This window comes from Bos grunniens, chromosome 3 (genome assembly GCF_055505025.1).
Source record: "Bos grunniens cultivar Pamir isolate PY7600 chromosome 3, Bosgru_T2T1.0, whole genome shotgun sequence".
Classification (NCBI taxonomy): domain Eukaryota; kingdom Metazoa; phylum Chordata; class Mammalia; order Artiodactyla; family Bovidae; genus Bos; species Bos grunniens.
The window spans coordinates 100,341,112-100,363,169 of record NC_141167.1 but is presented as its reverse complement, the minus strand read 5'-3'; the positions used below and the strand labels follow the sequence as shown (position 1 = coordinate 100,363,169).

Genomic DNA, 22,058 nt, shown 5'->3' with positions numbered 1-22,058 from the left:
TAAATAGTATTAGCAGTACGCGCAAAAAAAAAAAAAGACAGTAGTAACTCCCTCGTTAAAAGCAATTCAGAAAGGAACTATGACATCTCAGGAATTTCCAGGGGACCTATTTTCCAGATGAGTTCTTCTATCCAGCTCAGTGATGGCCTTCTGATCCCGCCTTATGTCCCTGTGAGGTGGACAGGAAAGAGGAGCCAAGAGGGTAGGAGTGAAGGGGCCCTTTCCCGCCTTCACAGTAGAGGATGGGTAGAAAAGAAAGAAGCGAAAAGCTTTCACGTTCTAGAAAGGTGTAAGCGGAAGGCGTCCCTGGGTGGGCTCGAACCACCAACCTTTCGGTTAACAGCCGAACGCGCTAACCGATTGCGCCACAGAGACTAACGAACGACCTACGCCTCTCAATGCCATAGAGAAGAAACGTAGCCGTTCCACGCCAGGCAGAGTCACACGCCTTTTCGTGGACAACGACACCGGCTCAAACCCTCGGACAGCCGGAGAACTGACTTCGACGCAGTGCGCTGATGCTCGTGGGGAAGCCGGGAGTCGGGCGATTCCGAAGCCAGAAAGGGCAGCGGTTCATCCCCGCGGCGCCTGGTTCCACACCCGCCGCAGATGCAGCGCCCCCGAGACGCCTCGGGCCTGAGCCGAAGGAAGCTGAATCCCCGGTGGGCCCTGTGACGGCTCTCCGATTGCTTCGCTGGCGCCGCCCTCCCTCCTCTGGTCCGCGGTCGGTGGGGCGGGAGCGGGAACCAGGGGGTGCGGAGGTCGGTCCTAAGGGACAAACGCGACGTGCCGGGAAAGAAGCCGGCGAGGTGGGGATCAGGATAAAGAGACTTCCCAGGAGGTCTGTGCAGAGGCACGTGCCCGTTTGCGGGAGGCAAGATTTGGTTTCTGTTTTGATTTAGTCACCATGTATCAAAATTGAGAGGAAGGGACTGGATAAGAGAGCAGAGACGAAAGAAAGTCTATGAATACCTGTTGTCGTCCAGCAACAGCGCAGTGACGGGAAGGAATTTACGTCCGCCTTGTAAGAGCAAGGGCTGCGACGGCGGCAGGAGCCGTGGCGCGCCGTGATCGTATAGTGGTTAGTACTCTGCGTTGTGGCCGCAGCAACCTCGGTTCGAATCCGAGTCACGGCACTCTCGTCCGTCACTCCTGACGGCTGCTTCCCTTTTACTTCGGCTGGAAACTTGCACAATTGTAACCCCATAGAGTACTCGTCTCAACGTTCTCATCCCTGGTCTGAGCAGAAGGAAACTGAAGGCGGTGGTTTCTCCTTTTCTGCTGCTGTGACATAGGGAAGCCCAGCAAGGAGCCTCCTGTGCTGTAATCGGTGGAACGCATCGTTTCTTTGTTACTCAAGACGGGCAGGATAAAGACCCGATAAAACTTGTAGCAGATAGGCGACTCCTCCTCCCTAGACTTGTTTTGCCGGTTTCTTCTGGGCTCCTGGGAATCTCTGCTCCGAGGACTTTTTCAGTCCTTGGCCATTGTTCCCTTCCTAGTCCTCGTACTAACCTCTCTAGTGCCCTTCGTTTTACACTCTCAAGGATCTTAAATGCCTGTGGGCCGCCACTCACTAGACAAACGGTATCCATCAGGCCGGGACTACTGGAGGAACTTAACAATCACCGCTTATAAGTGATGAAGAACGGTGACTACAGCACCCTCTGCTCTGACAACCAACTAGTGGAAACAGCGAACATGTGATTCTTCCGCCTGACCACAGCTTTGCTGGCGACAGACAGGAACCTTATACTGAGAGCAGGACCCAAAGCGGGGAGTTCCGGTCAATCACAAATGGAGATCAGACTTGAAGATTCCCCTAGTAAAGGAAACTGTTAGTTGTGCATGCAAAAGCTACCTTAACTTATTTTGCAAAATGAGTGAAACTTACCTTGGGCCATTCTTGTTTATGCCTCTGTAAACCATAAACAAAACAAAACTGTTCACAAAAAATGATAGGAGGTAACCACTTTTCACCATATCCCCATCACAAGGAAAACTCTGATATAACCAATTACAGTGAAGAATAAACAGTCATGGCCTCCTCACTGCATAAGCTGCTTTTAACAGTACACCTCTGAGCCTCCTTCCATAATTTGTTGGAACATTCCCTTTTTCTGAACCATCTTTTCGGGCACCGTCAACCTTTACTAATTGTTGTTTCGGTGACCCCGTGTTTTTACTTCTGCTGTATTTGGACTTTGACAGTGCCTCAACATTTTCATCTCTCAGACTGGGCCAACAAGGAAACTCCTCATCATATTATCATTGTCCCCTTTGCCTGAATTTAGTGACAATTCAATCAGCAATGAGGAATCATTAAAATCATTGTCATCGGCCTCTGTTTTGTTTGTTGATCATCACTATCCAGACTCCTTTCATTTGTACGTTTGCCTCTTCTAAAATGTCATGGAAACGCAACCATAGTGGAAATACGCTTTTCTACACCTCTTTATCTGTATAATATCTCTGACTTTATCCATTGTTGTGTAAAGCAGATGTCATTTCTCTTTCATTGTTAAGATGTATGCCATGGCAGTAACACAGCACAGTCTGTTTACCATTCACTCTATAGAGAGCATTTGAGCTGTTTCCAGTATTGACTATTGTGAATGAAGCTGCTTTGAGCATTCTCTCCACAAGAGATGTTGTGGACATAGGTTCTCATTTCCCTTAGGGAAAAAAAAACAAACAAACTAGGCGAAGAATTGATGGTACCAAAGAGTATCCTTATGAAAATTTTAGCCATGCTACTAAGATTAGTGGTATCTCAGTGTGGTTTTAATATCCATTTCTCTAACAGCTAAAAGCACTGACCGCTCCTTGTATGCTTTGTTGGTCATGTGCACATCATCTTTTCTGATGTACCTGTTCATATCTTTCATCCATCTGAAAAAAGTTGGTTGTATGTTACTTAAAAATAGGACTGCACATCATCTTTTCTGATGTACCTGTTCATTATCTTTCACCCATCTGGAAAAAGTTGGTTGTATGTTCCTCGAAGATAGGACTTTCCTGATGCTAAGAATCTGCCTGTGATGTAGGAGACCCTGGTTGGATTCCTAGATCTGGAAGATCCCCTGGGAAGGGATAGTATCCAGTCCAGTATTCTTGGGCTTCCCTTGTGGCTCAGCTGGTAAAGAATATTACTGGATGGGAGGAGGTCATTATATATTATAATCACGGGGAGGCAGGATTGTAAGCTATCTTTTGTGAATATTTTCTTCCTCTTTGTAGCTTGCTTTTCCACTTTAGTAGCATCTTTGACCGACAAGATATGGTTAACATTGTTGAAGTCTAATGTATCATTTGTCTTGGTTTTATTTTAATACATTATTTGTGTCCTGCTTAGTAAATCTTCGCCTACGACCAAATCACAAAGTATCCTCAAAATGCCTTCTACCATTGACTTTTATGTCTTGGTTTACAATGTAACTCAGACTGATTCTTGTCTGTGAGGTAGAAATAAAGCTGCCTCACCCCCAATATCGAACCTATTTCCTCTCCCTATTGAACTGCTATTCCTGAAAACCCATTCACATATTGAGCTATGGGTTTCAAATCTCTCAAATCAGTCGGTTTTCTATTTGTGTACCCTGATACCACTTGCACATCGCTGATCTACAGGAGGTCACAGTAACTCTTATAGTCAGGCAGAGCCAGTCTTCCCGTTCTGTTCATTCCCACACCGTATGATACATTTTGCACATGTAATGATTCATGCAACCGTCACCCAGGCATTGCTTCCGCCTCTCCCTTTGCTGTGGGACACCAGCCCTTCCTCACAGGTACGGGCTGCCCCTTTGTGGCAAATCTCCTCTACTGTGGCCTCTGGGGAGACAAATGCCCAGATGCCCGCAGGGCTGGAGAACTTGCAAGAAAGATGTGCAAGTGCCAAAGCAGTTTGCATTTCCAGATGCAAGTTGAGGGGGCAAGTTGAGGGGTGCTGGTGGTGAAGGAGGGGTGAGGGGGCAGCAGGAAGTTAACTCACTTTTCAGACCTTTGATCAAGAGAAAGTTTTCTTCAGTAATTTCTAACTGTGGAAAGTACAAAACTTTGTGCTATTTAACATTTCCTCTTCTTTCTAGGGAAAGAGACTCCAATGGAGGGTACCTAATTTGCAAAGTTGATCATTGGGTGTGATGTTGAAAACGGAAAGCTAGGGGAGAGCTCTTGTTTTGTTTTGTGCACATAAAAGAAGATGAGGGAGAACAGGAGATAGAGAGAAGGGATAATAGGCTGGAGCCTGGAAACTGATCTTAGGGTCTGGCCCTGGATGTCAGATTTGGGGAAAAGAGAAGCCACTGTTGATCATATCCAGGGAAGAAGGACTTTAGTGGAAATAGAGATGCTTAAGGCCATCTTATGACATTTTACATTTATATGTAATTCTTCTTTCCCTTTTATTTCTATAGATAAGGCTCCGGTGAGATTGATTCGTTCACTTCTTTTTGGAATGCACGTTTCAATAAAAATGAGTACCATCCTTCAAATAGTCATCCATGAACCTCATAGACTCTTCTTAGATTCTACCAGCTGTGCATTAAAAGTAAAATGGGCCCAACTCAGGGACCCTACTTGGGAAAGTGCAATGAATTTTAAAGGGGTGGGTGGGAGAGAAATGAGACACTCTCAATGACACTTGCTTTCCTTGTTGTAGTGGTTTTCATATATGCTCCACACCTGCTCAATCCTTTCAGTCAAATAAGAGCAGTTGGGAAAATAAAAAGAATTCAGTTAACTGCATCCTGGAAATGTATGGAAATCATGCCTAGGGCAGCTCGAGTACTAGCAGATGGGAAGATCGGGGATTCCCTACTCACTGGTAGCCAGGCCATCCTTGTCTGCTTTGCCTATTTTGGGTAGACTGGACAAGGGGACTCCATTCCCCTTCACCAGCCAGGGGGATAATCCACCTTCATTGGTAACTCTAGATGCTGAAACTTCACAAGATTTTCTTCATTTTCTCTTTGATCTCTTTTCCGCCTACCTAATAAGAGAGGATTCACTCACTGCCTTGTTTCTCAGTCAGGACCCTTTTGGGGTTCCTTGGGGACAGGACTGAAGTGGACATCTGGTTTCCCCTAGGTGTCCCTCCTGGCTTGGGTGTTTCAGGAGCTCAGGCTGACCCAGTATGGAACTCCCAGTGGGTGGGCCACCTGGGAGAGGAGAAGGCTGTTTGCCAGTGTGGCTGGAGGTGTGGCCTCATGTATTGGACACCCCACTCAAACCCTCTTCTTCACATGCATTTCCTCCTCAGGGAAGTTCAAATAATGTAGCCTGTCAAGTTTCTCTACAGGCTGTACTCAAAGAGAGGTGAAACTCTGTAAGGGATGAGAGGAGCCTCACTGAGAAGACCCAGACTTATTCCTGGCAGCCCCTAAAGGGCAGGCTCAGAAGAGCTTGATTTCAAGGATGGAGACAAAGAAAAGGCTTCATGGCAGAAAACCACGCGATCTTGAGATGAAAATCTTCAATCCTAATGTCTAGATGAGCAGGGGGCCGAGTTGAAACCACCGCTGCACCCTGATCAGGAGAGTCATCTGCACAAATTCAGAGGCCAGGAACAGGAGAGACTGGGCACATCACTAAAGTTCTCTATCATGAGCGATTGGGCTCCCACCCTCACTCCCTGCCCGCTCTGTGACACTAGGCCCTGTGTGGAAACATCTTTTACTTTCTAAGACTGGGGGAAGGGGGATGGAGAGTTTCTCCCCGGCATCTAGTTGGAGGAAGGGTGGGGAGGTCACTAAACATGCTTCGGTCCTCAGGCAGAGTCCCATCCCGTGAAGAAGGATCCCGTCCAAAATATCAGCACTGGAGAAGTCGAGAAACCCTGGTGTAGATCAATATCCATACACCTGAGAGTCGAGAAACCACCAATTCCTGAGTAACTGGATGTGAGATCTGAGGAAAACTGTGGCGGCAGAGAGAACTCCAAGATTTTTGACCTGTGTGTAGAGAAGGATGGAGTTGGCATGGACTAAGGTGGGAAAACTGTAGGTGCAGCAGGTTGTAGGGGGAACTCATCCTCTGGGATTTTTCCCAGCAAGAACACTGGAGTGGGTTGCCACCTCTTTCTCCAGGCAGACTCCCTGACCCAGGAACCAAAGCCATGGCTCCCGTGTCTTCTACATCGCAGGCAAATTCTTTACCCACTGAGCCATCGGGGAGCCCTATAGCCGGGAAGATCTGTTTTCAAATGGCACTCGGGTCCTCCAGCCCATTGCAGGGAAGAGCCAAGCAACTAACACCACGTGGTGGCAAAGGAAAGTACCCCTTTTACTGCAGGAGAACTGGCAGCTGATGCTCAAAAGACCCCCAATCATAGGATGGCTTTCAGGCAAGTGTAAATAAAGACAGCGTGGAGGAGAGGGTCCCAGGGTGTGTCTGATCAGCTCCCTACAGTCTTCTGACTGGTTGATGGTGAGGTAACAAGGTGAAGTTTCTAGAATCAATATCATCTTCTGACCCTCTAACCGCTAACGGGTCCACGTGCTTGTGGTCAGCAGCTTCCATCTGGGTTCTATGAAAACAACCTCGGAATACGCGTCAAACATTGTTATCCATCGATGTCCTAAAGGGAGAAACTACAGGTCCTGTGATGCTGCTATATGACTCATTCATCGTGAAAATTGGTAGCAGGCCTCCTACCCGACTGCTGCTCTTTGTCTCTGCATGTTCTCATGCCTCATTCATCCTTGAGCCAGACTTTCGGCAACTCAAGGATGGCTCAGGAGACACAAGTTTTTCTCCACGCCGAACTGGGGAACACTGAGGTGTGGGTTAACCGAGAAAGCCCATTCGGGGATTGCTCGACTTTGGATCCAGAATCCAGTTCGCAGTCTTGGAGCCAGACTCCCGAGAACTTTCCATTCAAGCCCTCTTGGTTGCTGCATCCGCCCGAGTCCTTCTGGACGGTGGAGATGCGGGGTGTCCGTGAGCGGTCCCTTCTCACTCCGGGCACAACGCGTCCCGCCTCCTCCGGGCCCCTGGCCTCCGCTCCAGCTCCCCGGTCCCCAGCGACCTTCTGTTCTATTCACTCCCGGGCACCTCGCTAAGGCGGGTCACCAGTCCAAGTTCTGAGGTGCGGCCGGAATGAGGCAACTTGCTCCTGACTTGGGGACCAGGCGGGACTCGGGGGTGCTGGGTGCCTCACCTGCAGGTGCCTTTTCTGGGGGAAGAAGGCAAGGGATGGCCTTAGGAGAGGATTTCTGGCAGTGACGGCGAAGGCTCAAGACTTTAGAGAAGGCGCGAGACCTCCCCGGGGGAGAAAGGGAAACGGTGATTCTCGTCAGAGGCAAGAAGACGAGTACCCGGACTGTAAATCCCTGGTGGTCTAGTGGCTAGGATTCGGCGCTTTCACCGCCGCGGCCCGGGTTCGATTCCCGGTCAGGGAAACCTTTTGTGCAGCGTTTCATCCCCTGATCACCGTGTCGAGGAAGACTACAGTCGCCGATTCTCTGACCAGTGTAGTAGGTAGATGAGACGCTGCCGGGTCGGGGGGTCTGGCGGAGTGGGCAGTCGGCGCGGTTCCTGGAACAGCTTTGCGGAGCGCGGTCTGGAAGGACAGCGAGGGCCGCGGGGAGGGCAGGGTGTTGACCGTGAGTGTCGGTGGAGGGATGGGAGGCTGCACTGTGCCCGCGGGCTGCGGGCTCACACTTAACCGGGCACCGGAGAGACTGTGGTTACGAAGGTAGTTTTTCCCAGGATGAGGCTCGTCTACTGCGCTCGGGACCTGCAGATGCCGGGTTCTCCGCTACCGCGAACCGCGTTCGTGCTCTCCGCCGGTATCCCGTGGTTCATGACAGGCGACATCTCTTCCGTGGTGCCTCGCTGTGCTCCGCTCCCCAGATCCAGAGCGGGAGGTGCACCCCCAGCCAGCGCGCCACTGCTGCGAAATAGGGTCTGCATCCCCATCTGCCGGCTTTCCTATTTCGTGACCAAAGCGTCTGGATGTGTCCTGCGTCTTGAGGCACGCCTCCTGTCTGTCCACAAGTGCCAGACGTGCCTTCTCCTGCAGCCTGCAGCCGGCCACGCGCGTGTGGGTGCGCGCGCCCGGCCCCCACCTGCCGGGCTCCGCACTGGTCCGGGCGGTCCCTGCAGGCTGGCCCGGCGGGCATCTGCCAGGGAAAGGCCGCGCGGCCCGGGTGCCGGGAAAGAGTGAGAGGCTCGCTCGGAAGCCTCGCGCTCCACAGTCCCTTTGGAGCCAGGTCAGACGGAGGCACCCCTTCCAGGAATGCGGAGGTCCGAGGCCTGCCTCCGCCAGGAGGCTCCCGGGGCCGGCGCGCCGTATCCCTGGCCCGGCCTAGGCAACTTCCCACCCGGCTAGTCCGTCCCCCTTCTCCTCTTCCACCCCAGCCGTGTTCCTGCGGAGAGTCAGCGCTCCCTCCACGCGCCCCTTGCCCGTCGGCCGCCCACCCCCCAGATATCACCTAGCCGCCTCTCCGGTGCCTGCGGAGGGAGTTGGATCTCTCTTTTCCTGCAACGGGAGGAGAGAGAACGTGCGGACCCAGGTGGCAACCCGTTCCCTTGCCGGTTCTCTGGACTCTGCCCATCGAGGGGCCTAGCTCAGGACCCTGGGTCTCCCGCGGCCCAGGGAGCCGGCCAAGCTGGGGCCTCTCCCACTGCTCCTCAAGAAAGAGCAGGAATGTCCTCCGGGATCCAGAAGAGGCACCCGGGAAAGCATCCTGCACAAGCCGGGACACTGCGCAATGGACCCCTTCGGAGCAACGCTTCCGTCGGTGCGTCCTTCCCTCCGAGGGCTTCGGGCAGACAAGAAATCATCTAGGACGATGAGCTCTCCACTGGCTTGACTGAGACCGGAGAGAGGAAAGGAGGGTCTCTTCCAGGAGAGCAGCAGCACTGAAGCCTGTGGTCGCAGAGAGGCTTCTGGAGCCAGAGCGCCCTCTCTTCACCAGGGCTATCCAGGGGCTGTAGAAATCTCACCCGGCTGAGTCCGCCTCCTCCCCTGCTCCCTCCTCCTACACCTTCCCCCGTCTCCTACTCGCTCCTCCCGTCTTCGTTTTCTATTCTTGGTGGTCTTCGAGTGCCTCGGGACCTCTCACCTCCGCCACAGATTGCTTTTTTCCGGTAGTTCTGAGCTTCAAGTAAGGAAACGTATGCAAGAGTGCAACGAATGCTCAACAGTGGTGACCCCCCCCCCCCCTTTTTTTTGAATCAGTAACATTATCTGAATTATCAGGATTGTCTCGTTTGTAACAATTGCATTTTCATTGTCGGAATATACTGATGTACATTTAAACCTTACATGTTGAGTAATGAATGGGTTCTGCTATTTCCTTATGAATAATGATGTGCAGAAGAATATTCTTACACATACATCCTTGGCAATTCTGTAGGATAGAGACTGTTCTTTTATTTATCAGAGGACACTTGCAGGTAGAAAGGTAGAAACTGGCCAGCGAGGTGGTGACTGGGAGGCACGCCAAATGCTGCTCCGTCACAGCCCTGGGGCTCCGTACAGTCCCAGTTCCCACGACTCCTTAAATTATCTTCTGCTCAGGGCTGCCTTCGGATTATAGTCCCTTTTCTTACTCCTTGTGGGTAGAACCACGACATAACTGGACTTGGCGCGTGGAGCAGGCAAAACCAAGCAGTGAAAAGTCTGGGATGAAAAAGTAACGTGAGCACGATGCATTGGCCGGGAATCGAACCCGGGTCTCCCGCGTGGGAGGCGAGAATTCTACCACTGAACCACCAATGCCCCGCTCGTTGGACGTTCTGACGGCTCTCCGCAGAATCTCCAAAGCGACTGCGACACCCTCGGCGGGCAAACAAAAGAGATTCCGAAAGAGGCTTACACCGCTGTGTTTGGAAGACAGAGTTCACAGACTGACAGGCACTCGAAGCAAAGGCTTGCCAAGACAGGTTACAATCATGCAACAGCGTAAAGTGGGAACATTCAAGTGAAAATATAAAAATATCGGCGTTATTGGCTCACACCACAACTCTGAGAAAGACTCTTTTATAACCATACCACAGACCCATGCAGAAGATACATCGGAAATCCATCCAGATCCCTTGTTTATGACCCTCAGCCTCAGATTCTTACCTTAGAGGATCTGAGAAAATTATTCAACTTGCTAGGTTAGGCAAGTGAAATTCTAATCCACGTATGAAATAAGAAACAGAGGCAGAATCAGACTGTAATCAGAGGACGGAAAGGGCCAGAATCTAAATAGAGATAATGAAGAAATACACCATTTTTTTGGTATAAAATAGCGAGGCAGTCTTGTAAGCATTACAACAATAATATGTGTCAGCTTTCTAAGGTGTTCAAAGCATTTCGATGGATACGTGATATGCATAACCATTTAAAGATTAATTAATACTGTTTGCAACCAATGTTTGATTAAATGGAAGCATCTGATCTCCTAAACTGGACTCTGTGTTGTGCTGAGTTTTAGCATTTGAGACTCTGAGATGCATATGGGGCGTACGTAGGCTTTGGTGTTTTGGTTGTATAAGGAACAGACTAAATTCCAGAAAAGTATTGATAGGTGAAATGTTAACATGTTGGTCCTCTGATGAGACTGAAGTACAGAGTGATGTCTTTCCCTACTTCTCCCTAATGTATTTACACCAAGGCTTTGGTGGTTCAGTGGTAGAATTCTTGCCTCCTGCACTGGAGATTTGGGTTCGATTCCTGAGCTAATCCATGTGGGATTTCTTGTCGCCTCACCCAAAACTTAGGTTTCCACCAATACCTAAGGCGGTATGATGGAGGAAAATAGCAGCAGGTACCACTCATTGTAACTCTTAGAAAGTGCTCTCAACATCACATATTTTGCAGCCCTCACATACTGCGAAGAGATCATGTCTTTGAAGCTCCAAGTGTGTTTGCTGAATCCCTGGTTTTGCAAAACTTGAAACTACAACCATTATTACTTTTATCCTATCTTCTAGAAATGAAGATCAGGGAAAGACAGTAGCTGTAGCGGGAGAAGTGTTAGGAGTCCAGGAAGAAGGATGCTTTGTCGGAGCAGTTCCTTCGCAGATACAAGAAACTGGAGAGTGGAGCTTCTGACCTTCCTCGTGAGGTAGATCCCAGTTCTCAGATCTTGGTAAAATTCCAGATAGGAAACAATTTGTCTAGCCCAAGGATATTGACCAGAGAAAAGCGGAGAGCCGACCAAAAGGCATATGCATTGGCCGGGAATCGAACCCGGGTCTCCCGCGTGGGAGGCGAGAATTCTACCACTGAACCACCAATGCCTTGGTTTTTTATGGTGGACTAGGTCTCCTCAGGAAGTGGCTCAGGAAGGACTTTTTTTTTTTTTTTTTTTTGGAACAGGTTTCTTCGGTAGAGAGGTAGAGAAAAACTTAAGGCGGAAAAAAAAAAAAAAAAAAAAAACGACAAAAAAAAGCACCCGGTTAGTTAGGCATTCTCTGTTGGTTATACTGGACATAAACTTCTGTGCCAGGAGGATGAGAGAGTATATACAAAGAGGCTAACAAGATCTGATTTGGACAAAAGGGTGGCTGGTGGTGAGGGTAAACACACCAGGTAAGGGTCGGAACGGATTTGGGTGTGTTCTGGTGACTGACGGAAACACTCGAGAGACAGTGCCCACTGCTCTTAGGGAGACGCTGTGCCTGGGTCTGCTCATAGAGAGCTGAAGCGGAGGGTGGTATGTGATGCTGAAAGGGAGCTCGATGGTGTGTTGCATTTTAGCATTTGTGACTCTCAGACGTATAGGAGGCATTGACTTGTGAATTAGGAGTTGTGAGTTGAAAGTGCAGGTTTGCAGTTTAGAAAAAGGTGCGGGAATACATGTCGATCTGGTTGATGGGGGTGGTAAATGAAAGCATGCTGGCCAGAGGCGGTGTGAGCCCTGGTGTTGGACAGAGGGCAGACACAGCCAAAGTTCTTCAAGGTCGAGGTGATGGTCAGTTTCCTTGTTGAGCTCAAGTTTATGACTCAGCCTCCACCTAGCTTGGCTTCTCAGCAAGAGAACCATAACTGCATACCTGCAGCTCCTATCTTTCAAAAAGTCATAATGATTCCTAAGTCCCAACATGTGGGGGAGTCCCCACCCCAGGTTCCTTTCTTCAGGGTAAATACCTCAGGGAAAAGTAGAGAAAGACATCACTCTGTACTTCAGTCTCATCAGAGGACCAACATGTTAACATTTCACCTATCAATACTTTTCTGGAATTTAGTCTGTTCCTTATACAACCAAAACACCAAAGCCTACGTACGCCCCATATGCATCTCAGAGTCTCAAATGCTAAAACTCAGCACAACACAGAGTCCAGTTTAGGAGATCAGATGCTTCCATTTAATCAAACATTGGTTGCAAACAGTATTAATTAATCTTTAAATGGTTATGCATATCACGTATCCATCGAAATGCTTTGAACACCTTAGAAAGCTGACACATATTATTGTTGTAATGCTTACAAGACTGCCTCGCTATTTTATACCAAAAAAATGGTGTATTTCTTCATTATCTCTATTTAGATTCTGGCCCTTTCCGTCCTCTGATTACAGTCTGATTCTGCCTCTGTTTCTTATTTCATACGTGGATTAGAATTTCACTTGCCTAACCTAGCAAGTTGAATAATTTTCTCAGATCCTCTAAGGTAAGAATCTGAGGCTGAGGGTCATAAACAAGGGATCTGGATGGATTTCCGATGTATCTTCTGCATGGGTCTGTGGTATGGTTATAAAAGAGTCTTTCTCAGAGTTGTGGTGTGAGCCAATAACGCCGATATTTTTATATTTTCACTTGAATGTTCCCACTTTACGCTGTTGCATGATTGTAACCTGTCTTGGCAAGCCTTTGCTTCGAGTGCCTGTCAGTCTGTGAACTCTGTCTTCCAAACACAGCGGTGTAAGCCTCTTTCGGAATCTCTTTTGTTTGCCCGCCGAGGGTGTCGCAGTCGCTTTGGAGATTCTGCGGAGAGCCGTCAGAACGTCCAACGAGCGGGGCATTGGTGGTTCAGTGGTAGAATTCTCGCCTCCCACGCGGGAGACCCGGGTTCGATTCCCGGCCAATGCATCGTGCTCACGTTACTTTTTCATCCCAGACTTTTCACTGCTTGGTTTTGCCTGCTCCACGCGCCAAGTCCAGTTATGTCGTGGTTCTACCCACAAGGAGTAAGAAAAGGGACTATAATCCGAAGGCAGCCCTGAGCAGAAGATAATTTAAGGAGTCGTGGGAACTGGGACTGTACGGAGCCCCAGGGCTGTGACGGAGCAGCATTTGGCGTGCCTCCCAGTCACCACCTCGCTGGCCAGTTTCTACCTTTCTACCTGCAAGTGTCCTCTGATAAATAAAAGAACAGTCTCTATCCTACAGAATTGCCAAGGATGTATGTGTAAGAATATTCTTCTGCACATCATTATTCATAAGGAAATAGCAGAACCCATTCATTACTCAACATGTAAGGTTTAAATGTACATCAGTATATTCCGACAATGAAAATGCAATTGTTACAAACGAGACAATCCTGATAATTCAGATAATGTTACTGATTCAAAAAAAAGGGGGGGGGGGTCACCACTGTTGAGCATTCGTTGCACTCTTGCATACGTTTCCTTACTTGAAGCTCAGAACTACCGGAAAAAAGCAATCTGTGGCGGAGGTGAGAGGTCCCGAGGCACTCGAAGACCACCAAGAATAGAAAACGAAGACGGGAGGAGCGAGTAGGAGACGGGGGAAGGTGTAGGAGGAGGGAGCAGGGGAGGAGGCGGACTCAGCCGGGTGAGATTTCTACAGCCCCTGGATAGCCCTGGTGAAGAGAGGGCGCTCTGGCTCCAGAAGCCTCTCTGCGACCACAGGCTTCAGTGCTGCTGCTCTCCTGGAAGAGACCCTCCTTTCCTCTCTCCGGTCTCAGTCAAGCCAGTGGAGAGCTCATCGTCCTAGATGATTTCTTGTCTGCCCGAAGCCCTCGGAGGGAAGGACGCACCGACGGAAGCGTTGCTCCGAAGGGGTCCATTGCGCAGTGTCCCGGCTTGTGCAGGATGCTTTCCCGGGTGCCTCTTCTGGATCCCGGAGGACATTCCTGCTCTTTCTTGAGGAGCAGTGGGAGAGGCCCCAGCTTGGCCGGCTCCCTGGGCCGCGGGAGACCCAGGGTCCTGAGCTAGGCCCCTCGATGGGCAGAGTCCAGAGAACCGGCAAGGGAACGGGTTGCCACCTGGGTCCGCACGTTCTCTCTCCTCCCGTTGCAGGAAAAGAGAGATCCAACTCCCTCCGCAGGCACCGGAGAGGCGGCTAGGTGATATCTGGGGGGTGGGCGGCCGACGGGCAAGGGGCGCGTGGAGGGAGCGCTGACTCTCCGCAGGAACACGGCTGGGGTGGAAGAGGAGAAGGGGGACGGACTAGCCGGGTGGGAAGTTGCCTAGGCCGGGCCAGGGATACGGCGCGCCGGCCCCGGGAGCCTCCTGGCGGAGGCAGGCCTCGGACCTCCGCATTCCTGGAAGGGGTGCCTCCGTCTGACCTGGCTCCAAAGGGACTGTGGAGCGCGAGGCTTCCGAGCGAGCCTCTCACTCTTTCCCGGCACCCGGGCCGCGCGGCCTTTCCCTGGCAGATGCCCGCCGGGCCAGCCTGCAGGGACCGCCCGGACCAGTGCGGAGCCCGGCAGGTGGGGGCCGGGCGCGCGCACCCACACGCGCGTGGCCGGCTGCAGGCTGCAGGAGAAGGCACGTCTGGCACTTGTGGACAGACAGGAGGCGTGCCTCAAGACGCAGGACACATCCAGACGCTTTGGTCACGAAATAGGAAAGCCGGCAGATGGGGATGCAGACCCTATTTCGCAGCAGTGGCGCGCTGGCTGGGGGTGCACCTCCCGCTCTGGATCTGGGGAGCGGAGCACAGCGAGGCACCACGGAAGAGATGTCGCCTGTCATGAACCACGGGATACCGGCGGAGAGCACGAACGCGGTTCGCGGTAGCGGAGAACCCGGCATCTGCAGGTCCCGAGCGCAGTAGACGAGCCTCATCCTGGGAAAAACTACCTTCGTAACCACAGTCTCTCCGGTGCCCGGTTAAGTGTGAGCCCGCAGCCCGCGGGCACAGTGCAGCCTCCCATCCCTCCACCGACACTCACGGTCAACACCCTGCCCTCCCCGCGGCCCTCGCTGTCCTTCCAGACCGCGCTCCGCAAAGCTGTTCCAGGAACCGCGCCGACTGCCCACTCCGCCAGACCCCCCGACCCGGCAGCGTCTCATCTACCTACTACACTGGTCAGAGAATCGGCGACTGTAGTCTTCCTCGACACGGTGATCAGGGGATGAAACGCTGCACAAAAGGTTTCCCTGACCGGGAATCGAACCCGGGCCGCGGCGGTGAAAGCGCCGAATCCTAGCCACTAGACCACCAGGGATTTACAGTCCGGGTACTCGTCTTCTTGCCTCTGACGAGAATCACCGTTTCCCTTTCTCCCCCGGGGAGGTCTCGCGCCTTCTCTAAAGTCTTGAGCCTTCGCCGTCACTGCCAGAAATCCTCTCCTAAGGCCATCCCTTGCCTTCTTCCCCCAGAAAAGGCACCTGCAGGTGAGGCACCCAGCACCCCCGAGTCCCGCCTGGTCCCCAAGTCAGGAGCAAGTTGCCTCATTCCGGCCGCACCTCAGAACTTGGACTGGTGACCCGCCTTAGCGAGGTGCCCGGGAGTGAATAGAACAGAAGGTCGCTGGGGACCGGGGAGCTGGAGCGGAGGCCAGGGGCCCGGAGGAGGCGGGACGCGTTGTGCCCGGAGTGAGAAGGGACCGCTCACGGACACCCCGCATCTCCACCGTCCAGAAGGACTCGGGCGGATGCAGCAACCAAGAGGGCTTGAATGGAAAGTTCTCGGGAGTCTGGCTCCAAGACTGCGAACTGGATTCTGGATCCAAAGTCGAGCAATCCCCGAATGGGCTTTCTCGGTTAACCCACACCTCAGTGTTCCCCAGTTCGGCGTGGAGAAAAACTTGTGTCTCCTGAGCCATCCTTGAGTTGCCGAAAGTCTGGCTCAAGGATGAATGAGGCATGAGAACATGCAGAGACAAAGAGCAGCAGTCGGGTAGGAGGCCTGCTACCAATTTTCACGATGAATGAGTCATATAGCAGCATCACAGGACCTGTAGTTTCTCCCTTTAGGACATCGATGGATAACAATGTTTGACGCGTATTCCGAGGTTGTTTTCATAGAACCCAGATGGAAGCTGCTGACCACAAGCACGTGGACCCGTTAGCGGTTAGAGGGTCAGAAGATGATATTGATTCTAGAAACTTCACCTTGTTACCTCACCATCAACCAGTCAGAAGACTGTAGGGAGCTGATCAGACACACCCTGGGACCCTCTCCTCCACGCTGTCTTTATTTACACTTGCCTGAAAGCCATCCTATGATTGGGGGTCTTTTGAGCATCAGCTGCCAGTTCTCCTGCAGTAAAAGGGGTACTTTCCTTTGCCACCACGTGGTGTTAGTTGCTTGGCTCTTCCCTGCAATGGGCTGGAGGACCCGAGTGCCATTTGAAAACAGATCTTCCCGGCTATAGGGCTCCCCGATGGCTCAGTGGGTAAAGAATTTGCCTGCGATGTAGAAGACACGGGAGCCATGGCTTTGGTTCCTGGGTCAGGGAGTCTGCCTGGAGAAAGAGGTGGCAACCCACTCCAGTGTTCTTGCTGGGAAAAATCCCAGAGGATGAGTTCCCCCTACAACCTGCTGCACCTACAGTTTTCCCACCTTAGTCCATGCCAACTCCATCCTTCTCTACACACAGGTCAAAAATCTTGGAGTTCTCTCTGCCGCCACAGTTTTCCTCAGATCTCACATCCAGTTACTCAGGAATTGGTGGTTTCTCGACTCTCAGGTGTATGGATATTGATCTACACCAGGGTTTCTCGACTTCTCCAGTGCTGATATTTTGGACGGGATCCTTCTTCACGGGATGGGACTCTGCCTGAGGACCGAAGCATGTTTAGTGACCTCCCCACCCTTCCTCCAACTAGATGCCGGGGAGAAACTCTCCATCCCCCTTCCCCCAGTCTTAGAAAGTAAAAGATGTTTCCACACAGGGCCTAGTGTCACAGAGCGGGCAGGGAGTGAGGGTGGGAGCCCAATCGCTCATGATAGAGAACTTTAGTGATGTGCCCAGTCTCTCCTGTTCCTGGCCTCTGAATTTGTGCAGATGACTCTCCTGATCAGGGTGCAGCGGTGGTTTCAACTCGGCCCCCTGCTCATCTAGACATTAGGATTGAAGATTTTCATCTCAAGATCGCGTGGTTTTCTGCCATGAAGCCTTTTCTTTGTCTCCATCCTTGAAATCAAGCTCTTCTGAGCCTGCCCTTTAGGGGCTGCCAGGAATAAGTCTGGGTCTTCTCAGTGAGGCTCCTCTCATCCCTTACAGAGTTTCACCTCTCTTTGAGTACAGCCTGTAGAGAAACTTGACAGGCTACATTATTTGAACTTCCCTGAGGAGGAAATGCATGTGAAGAAGAGGGTTTGAGTGGGGTGTCCAATACATGAGGCCACACCTCCAGCCACACTGGCAAACAGCCTTCTCCTCTCCCAGGTGGCCCACCCACTGGGAGTTCCATACTGGGTCAGCCTGAGCTCCTGAAACACCCAAGCCAGGAGGGACACCTAGGGGAAACCAGATGTCCACTTCAGTCCTGTCCCCAAGGAACCCCAAAAGGGTCCTGACTGAGAAACAAGGCAGTGAGTGAATCCTCTCTTATTAGGTAGGCGGAAAAGAGATCAAAGAGAAAATGAAGAAAATCTTGTGAAGTTTCAGCATCTAGAGTTACCAATGAAGGTGGATTATCCCCCTGGCTGGTGAAGGGGAATGGAGTCCCCTTGTCCAGTCTACCCAAAATAGGCAAAGCAGACAAGGATGGCCTGGCTACCAGTGAGTAGGGAATCCCCGATCTTCCCATCTGCTAGTACTCGAGCTGCCCTAGGCATGATTTCCATACATTTCCAGGATGCAGTTAACTGAATTCTTTTTATTTTCCCAACTGCTCTTATTTGACTGAAAGGATTGAGCAGGTGTGGAGCATATATGAAAACCACTACAACAAGGAAAGCAAGTGTCATTGAGAGTGTCTCATTTCTCTCCCACCCACCCCTTTAAAATTCATTGCACTTTCCCAAGTAGGGTCCCTGAGTTGGGCCCATTTTACTTTTAATGCACAGCTGGTAGAATCTAAGAAGAGTCTATGAGGTTCATGGATGACTATTTGAAGGATGGTACTCATTTTTATTGAAACGTGCATTCCAAAAAGAAGTGAACGAATCAATCTCACCGGAGCCTTATCTATAGAAATAAAAGGGAAAGAAGAATTACATATAAATGTAAAATGTCATAAGATGGCCTTAAGCATCTCTATTTCCACTAAAGTCCTTCTTCCCTGGATATGATCAACAGTGGCTTCTCTTTTCCCCAAATCTGACATCCAGGGCCAGACCCTAAGATCAGTTTCCAGGCTCCAGCCTATTATCCCTTCTCTCTATCTCCTGTTCTCCCTCATCTTCTTTTATGTGCACAAAACAAAACAAGAGCTCTCCCCTAGCTTTCCGTTTTCAACATCACACCCAATGATCAACTTTGCAAATTAGGTACCCTCCATTGGAGTCTCTTTCCCTAGAAAGAAGAGGAAATGTTAAATAGCACAAAGTTTTGTACTTTCCACAGTTAGAAATTACTGAAGAAAACTTTCTCTTGATCAAAGGTCTGAAAAGTGAGTTAACTTCCTGCTGCCCCCTCACCCCTCCTTCACCACCAGCACCCCTCAACTTGCCCCCTCAACTTGCATCTGGAAATGCAAACTGCTTTGGCACTTGCACATCTTTCTTGCAAGTTCTCCAGCCCTGCGGGCATCTGGGCATTTGTCTCCCCAGAGGCCACAGTAGAGGAGATTTGCCACAAAGGGGCAGCCCGTACCTGTGAGGAAGGGCTGGTGTCCCACAGCAAAGGGAGAGGCGGAAGCAATGCCTGGGTGACGGTTGCATGAATCATTACATGTGCAAAATGTATCATACGGTGTGGGAATGAACAGAACGGGAAGACTGGCTCTGCCTGACTATAAGAGTTACTGTGACCTCCTGTAGATCAGCGATGTGCAAGTGGTATCAGGGTACACAAATAGAAAACCGACTGATTTGAGAGATTTGAAACCCATAGCTCAATATGTGAATGGGTTTTCAGGAATAGCAGTTCAATAGGGAGAGGAAATAGGTTCGATATTGGGGGTGAGGCAGCTTTATTTCTACCTCACAGACAAGAATCAGTCTGAGTTACATTGTAAACCAAGACATAAAAGTCAATGGTAGAAGGCATTTTGAGGATACTTTGTGATTTGGTCGTAGGCGAAGATTTACTAAGCAGGACACAAATAATGTATTAAAATAAAACCAAGACAAATGATACATTAGACTTCAACAATGTTAACCATATCTTGTCGGTCAAAGATGCTACTAAAGTGGAAAAGCAAGCTACAAAGAGGAAGAAAATATTCACAAAAGATAGCTTACAATCCTGCCTCCCCGTGATTATAATATATAATGACCTCCTCCCATCCAGTAATATTCTTTACCAGCTGAGCCACAAGGGAAGCCCAAGAATACTGGACTGGATACTATCCCTTCCCAGGGGATCTTCCAGATCTAGGAATCCAACCAGGGTCTCCTACATCACAGGCAGATTCTTAGCATCAGGAAAGTCCTATCTTCGAGGAACATACAACCAACTTTTTCCAGATGGGTGAAAGATAATGAACAGGTACATCAGAAAAGATGATGTGCAGTCCTATTTTTAAGTAACATACAACCAACTTTTTTCAGATGGATGAAAGATATGAACAGGTACATCAGAAAAGATGATGTGCACATGACCAACAAAGCATACAAGGAGCGGTCAGTGCTTTTAGCTGTTAGAGAAATGGATATTAAAACCACACTGAGATACCACTAATCTTAGTAGCATGGCTAAAATTTTCATAAGGATACTCTTTGGTACCATCAATTCTTCGCCTAGTTTGTTTGTTTTTTTTTCCCTAAGGGAAATGAGAACCTATGTCCACAACATCTCTTGTGGAGAGAATGCTCAAAGCAGCTTCATTCACAATAGTCAATACTGGAAACAGCTCAAATGCTCTCTATAGAGTGAATGGTAAACAGACTGTGCTGTGTTACTGCCATGGCATACATCTTAACAATGAAAGAGAAATGACATCTGCTTTACACAACAATGGATAAAGTCAGAGATATTATACAGATAAAGAGGTGTAGAAAAGCGTATTTCCACTATGGTTGCGTTTCCATGACATTTTAGAAGAGGCAAACGTACAAATGAAAGGAGTCTGGATAGTGATGATCAACAAACAAAACAGAGGCCGATGACAATGATTTTAATGATTCCTCATTGCTGATTGAATTGTCACTAAATTCAGGCAAAGGGGACAATGATAATATGATGAGGAGTTTCCTTGTTGGCCCAGTCTGAGAGATGAAAATGTTGAGGCACTGTCAAAGTCCAAATACAGCAGAAGTAAAAACACGGGGTCACCGAAACAACAATTAGTAAAGGTTGACGGTGCCCGAAAAGATGGTTCAGAAAAAGGGAATGTTCCAACAAATTATGGAAGGAGGCTCAGAGGTGTACTGTTAAAAGCAGCTTATGCAGTGAGGAGGCCATGACTGTTTATTCTTCACTGTAATTGGTTATATCAGAGTTTTCCTTGTGATGGGGATATGGTGAAAAGTGGTTACCTCCTATCATTTTTTGTGAACAGTTTTGTTTTGTTTATGGTTTACAGAGGCATAAACAAGAATGGCCCAAGGTAAGTTTCACTCATTTTGCAAAATAAGTTAAGGTAGCTTTTGCATGCACAACTAACAGTTTCCTTTACTAGGGGAATCTTCAAGTCTGATCTCCATTTGTGATTGACCGGAACTCCCCGCTTTGGGTCCTGCTCTCAGTATAAGGTTCCTGTCTGTCGCCAGCAAAGCTGTGGTCAGGCGGAAGAATCACATGTTCGCTGTTTCCACTAGTTGGTTGTCAGAGCAGAGGGTGCTGTAGTCACCGTTCTTCATCACTTATAAGCGGTGATTGTTAAGTTCCTCCAGTAGTCCCGGCCTGATGGATACCGTTTGTCTAGTGAGTGGCGGCCCACAGGCATTTAAGATCCTTGAGAGTGTAAAACGAAGGGCACTAGAGAGGTTAGTACGAGGACTAGGAAGGGAACAATGGCCAAGGACTGAAAAAGTCCTCGGAGCAGAGATTCCCAGGAGCCCAGAAGAAACCGGCAAAACAAGTCTAGGGAGGAGGAGTCGCCTATCTGCTACAAGTTTTATCGGGTCTTTATCCTGCCCGTCTTGAGTAACAAAGAAACGATGCGTTCCACCGATTACAGCACAGGAGGCTCCTTGCTGGGCTTCCCTATGTCACAGCAGCAGAAAAGGAGAAACCACCGCCTTCAGTTTCCTTCTGCTCAGACCAGGGATGAGAACGTTGAGACGAGTACTCTATGGGGTTACAATTGTGCAAGTTTCCAGCCGAAGTAAAAGGGAAGCAGCCGTCAGGAGTGACGGACGAGAGTGCCGTGACTCGGATTCGAACCGAGGTTGCTGCGGCCACAACGCAGAGTACTAACCACTATACGATCACGGCGCGCCACGGCTCCTGCCGCCGTCGCAGCCCTTGCTCTTACAAGGCGGACGTAAATTCCTTCCCGTCACTGCGCTGTTGCTGGACGACAACAGGTATTCATAGACTTTCTTTCGTCTCTGCTCTCTTATCCAGTCCCTTCCTCTCAATTTTGATACATGGTGACTAAATCAAAACAGAAACCAAATCTTGCCTCCCGCAAACGGGCACGTGCCTCTGCACAGACCTCCTGGGAAGTCTCTTTATCCTGATCCCCACCTCGCCGGCTTCTTTCCCGGCACGTCGCGTTTGTCCCTTAGGACCGACCTCCGCACCCCCTGGTTCCCGCTCCCGCCCCACCGACCGCGGACCAGAGGAGGGAGGGCGGCGCCAGCGAAGCAATCGGAGAGCCGTCACAGGGCCCACCGGGGATTCAGCTTCCTTCGGCTCAGGCCCGA

At 50.0% G+C, this 22,058-nt stretch overlaps 8 non-coding genes across 8 annotated transcripts; 3 read left to right on the top strand and 5 right to left on the bottom strand.

Annotated features, from left to right (window-relative positions):
- Positions 1 to 301: 301 nt before the first annotated feature.
- Positions 302 to 375, bottom strand: TRNAN-GUU (transfer RNA asparagine (anticodon GUU)). Its single transcript has one exon. It is a non-coding gene; the product is annotated as a tRNA-Asn (tRNA).
- Positions 376 to 1,064: 689 nt separating this feature from the next.
- TRNAH-GUG (transfer RNA histidin (anticodon GUG)) lies at positions 1,065 to 1,136 on the top strand. The gene has a single exon. It is a non-coding gene; the product is annotated as a tRNA-His (tRNA).
- A 6,195-nt stretch (positions 1,137 to 7,331) lies between these two features.
- Positions 7,332 to 7,403, top strand: TRNAE-UUC (transfer RNA glutamic acid (anticodon UUC)). The gene has a single exon. It is a non-coding gene; the product is annotated as a tRNA-Glu (tRNA).
- Positions 7,404 to 9,659: 2,256 nt separating this feature from the next.
- TRNAG-CCC (transfer RNA glycine (anticodon CCC)) lies at positions 9,660 to 9,730 on the bottom strand. The gene has a single exon. It is a non-coding gene; the product is annotated as a tRNA-Gly (tRNA).
- A 1,440-nt stretch (positions 9,731 to 11,170) lies between these two features.
- On the bottom strand, positions 11,171 to 11,241 carry TRNAG-CCC (transfer RNA glycine (anticodon CCC)). The gene has a single exon. It is a non-coding gene; the product is annotated as a tRNA-Gly (tRNA).
- Positions 11,242 to 12,960: 1,719 nt separating this feature from the next.
- On the top strand, positions 12,961 to 13,031 carry TRNAG-CCC (transfer RNA glycine (anticodon CCC)). The gene has a single exon. It is a non-coding gene; the product is annotated as a tRNA-Gly (tRNA).
- Positions 13,032 to 15,285: 2,254 nt separating this feature from the next.
- TRNAE-UUC (transfer RNA glutamic acid (anticodon UUC)) lies at positions 15,286 to 15,357 on the bottom strand. The gene has a single exon. It is a non-coding gene; the product is annotated as a tRNA-Glu (tRNA).
- A 6,195-nt stretch (positions 15,358 to 21,552) lies between these two features.
- TRNAH-GUG (transfer RNA histidin (anticodon GUG)) lies at positions 21,553 to 21,624 on the bottom strand. Its single transcript has one exon. It is a non-coding gene; the product is annotated as a tRNA-His (tRNA).
- Between the last annotated feature and the right edge of the window lie 434 nt (positions 21,625 to 22,058).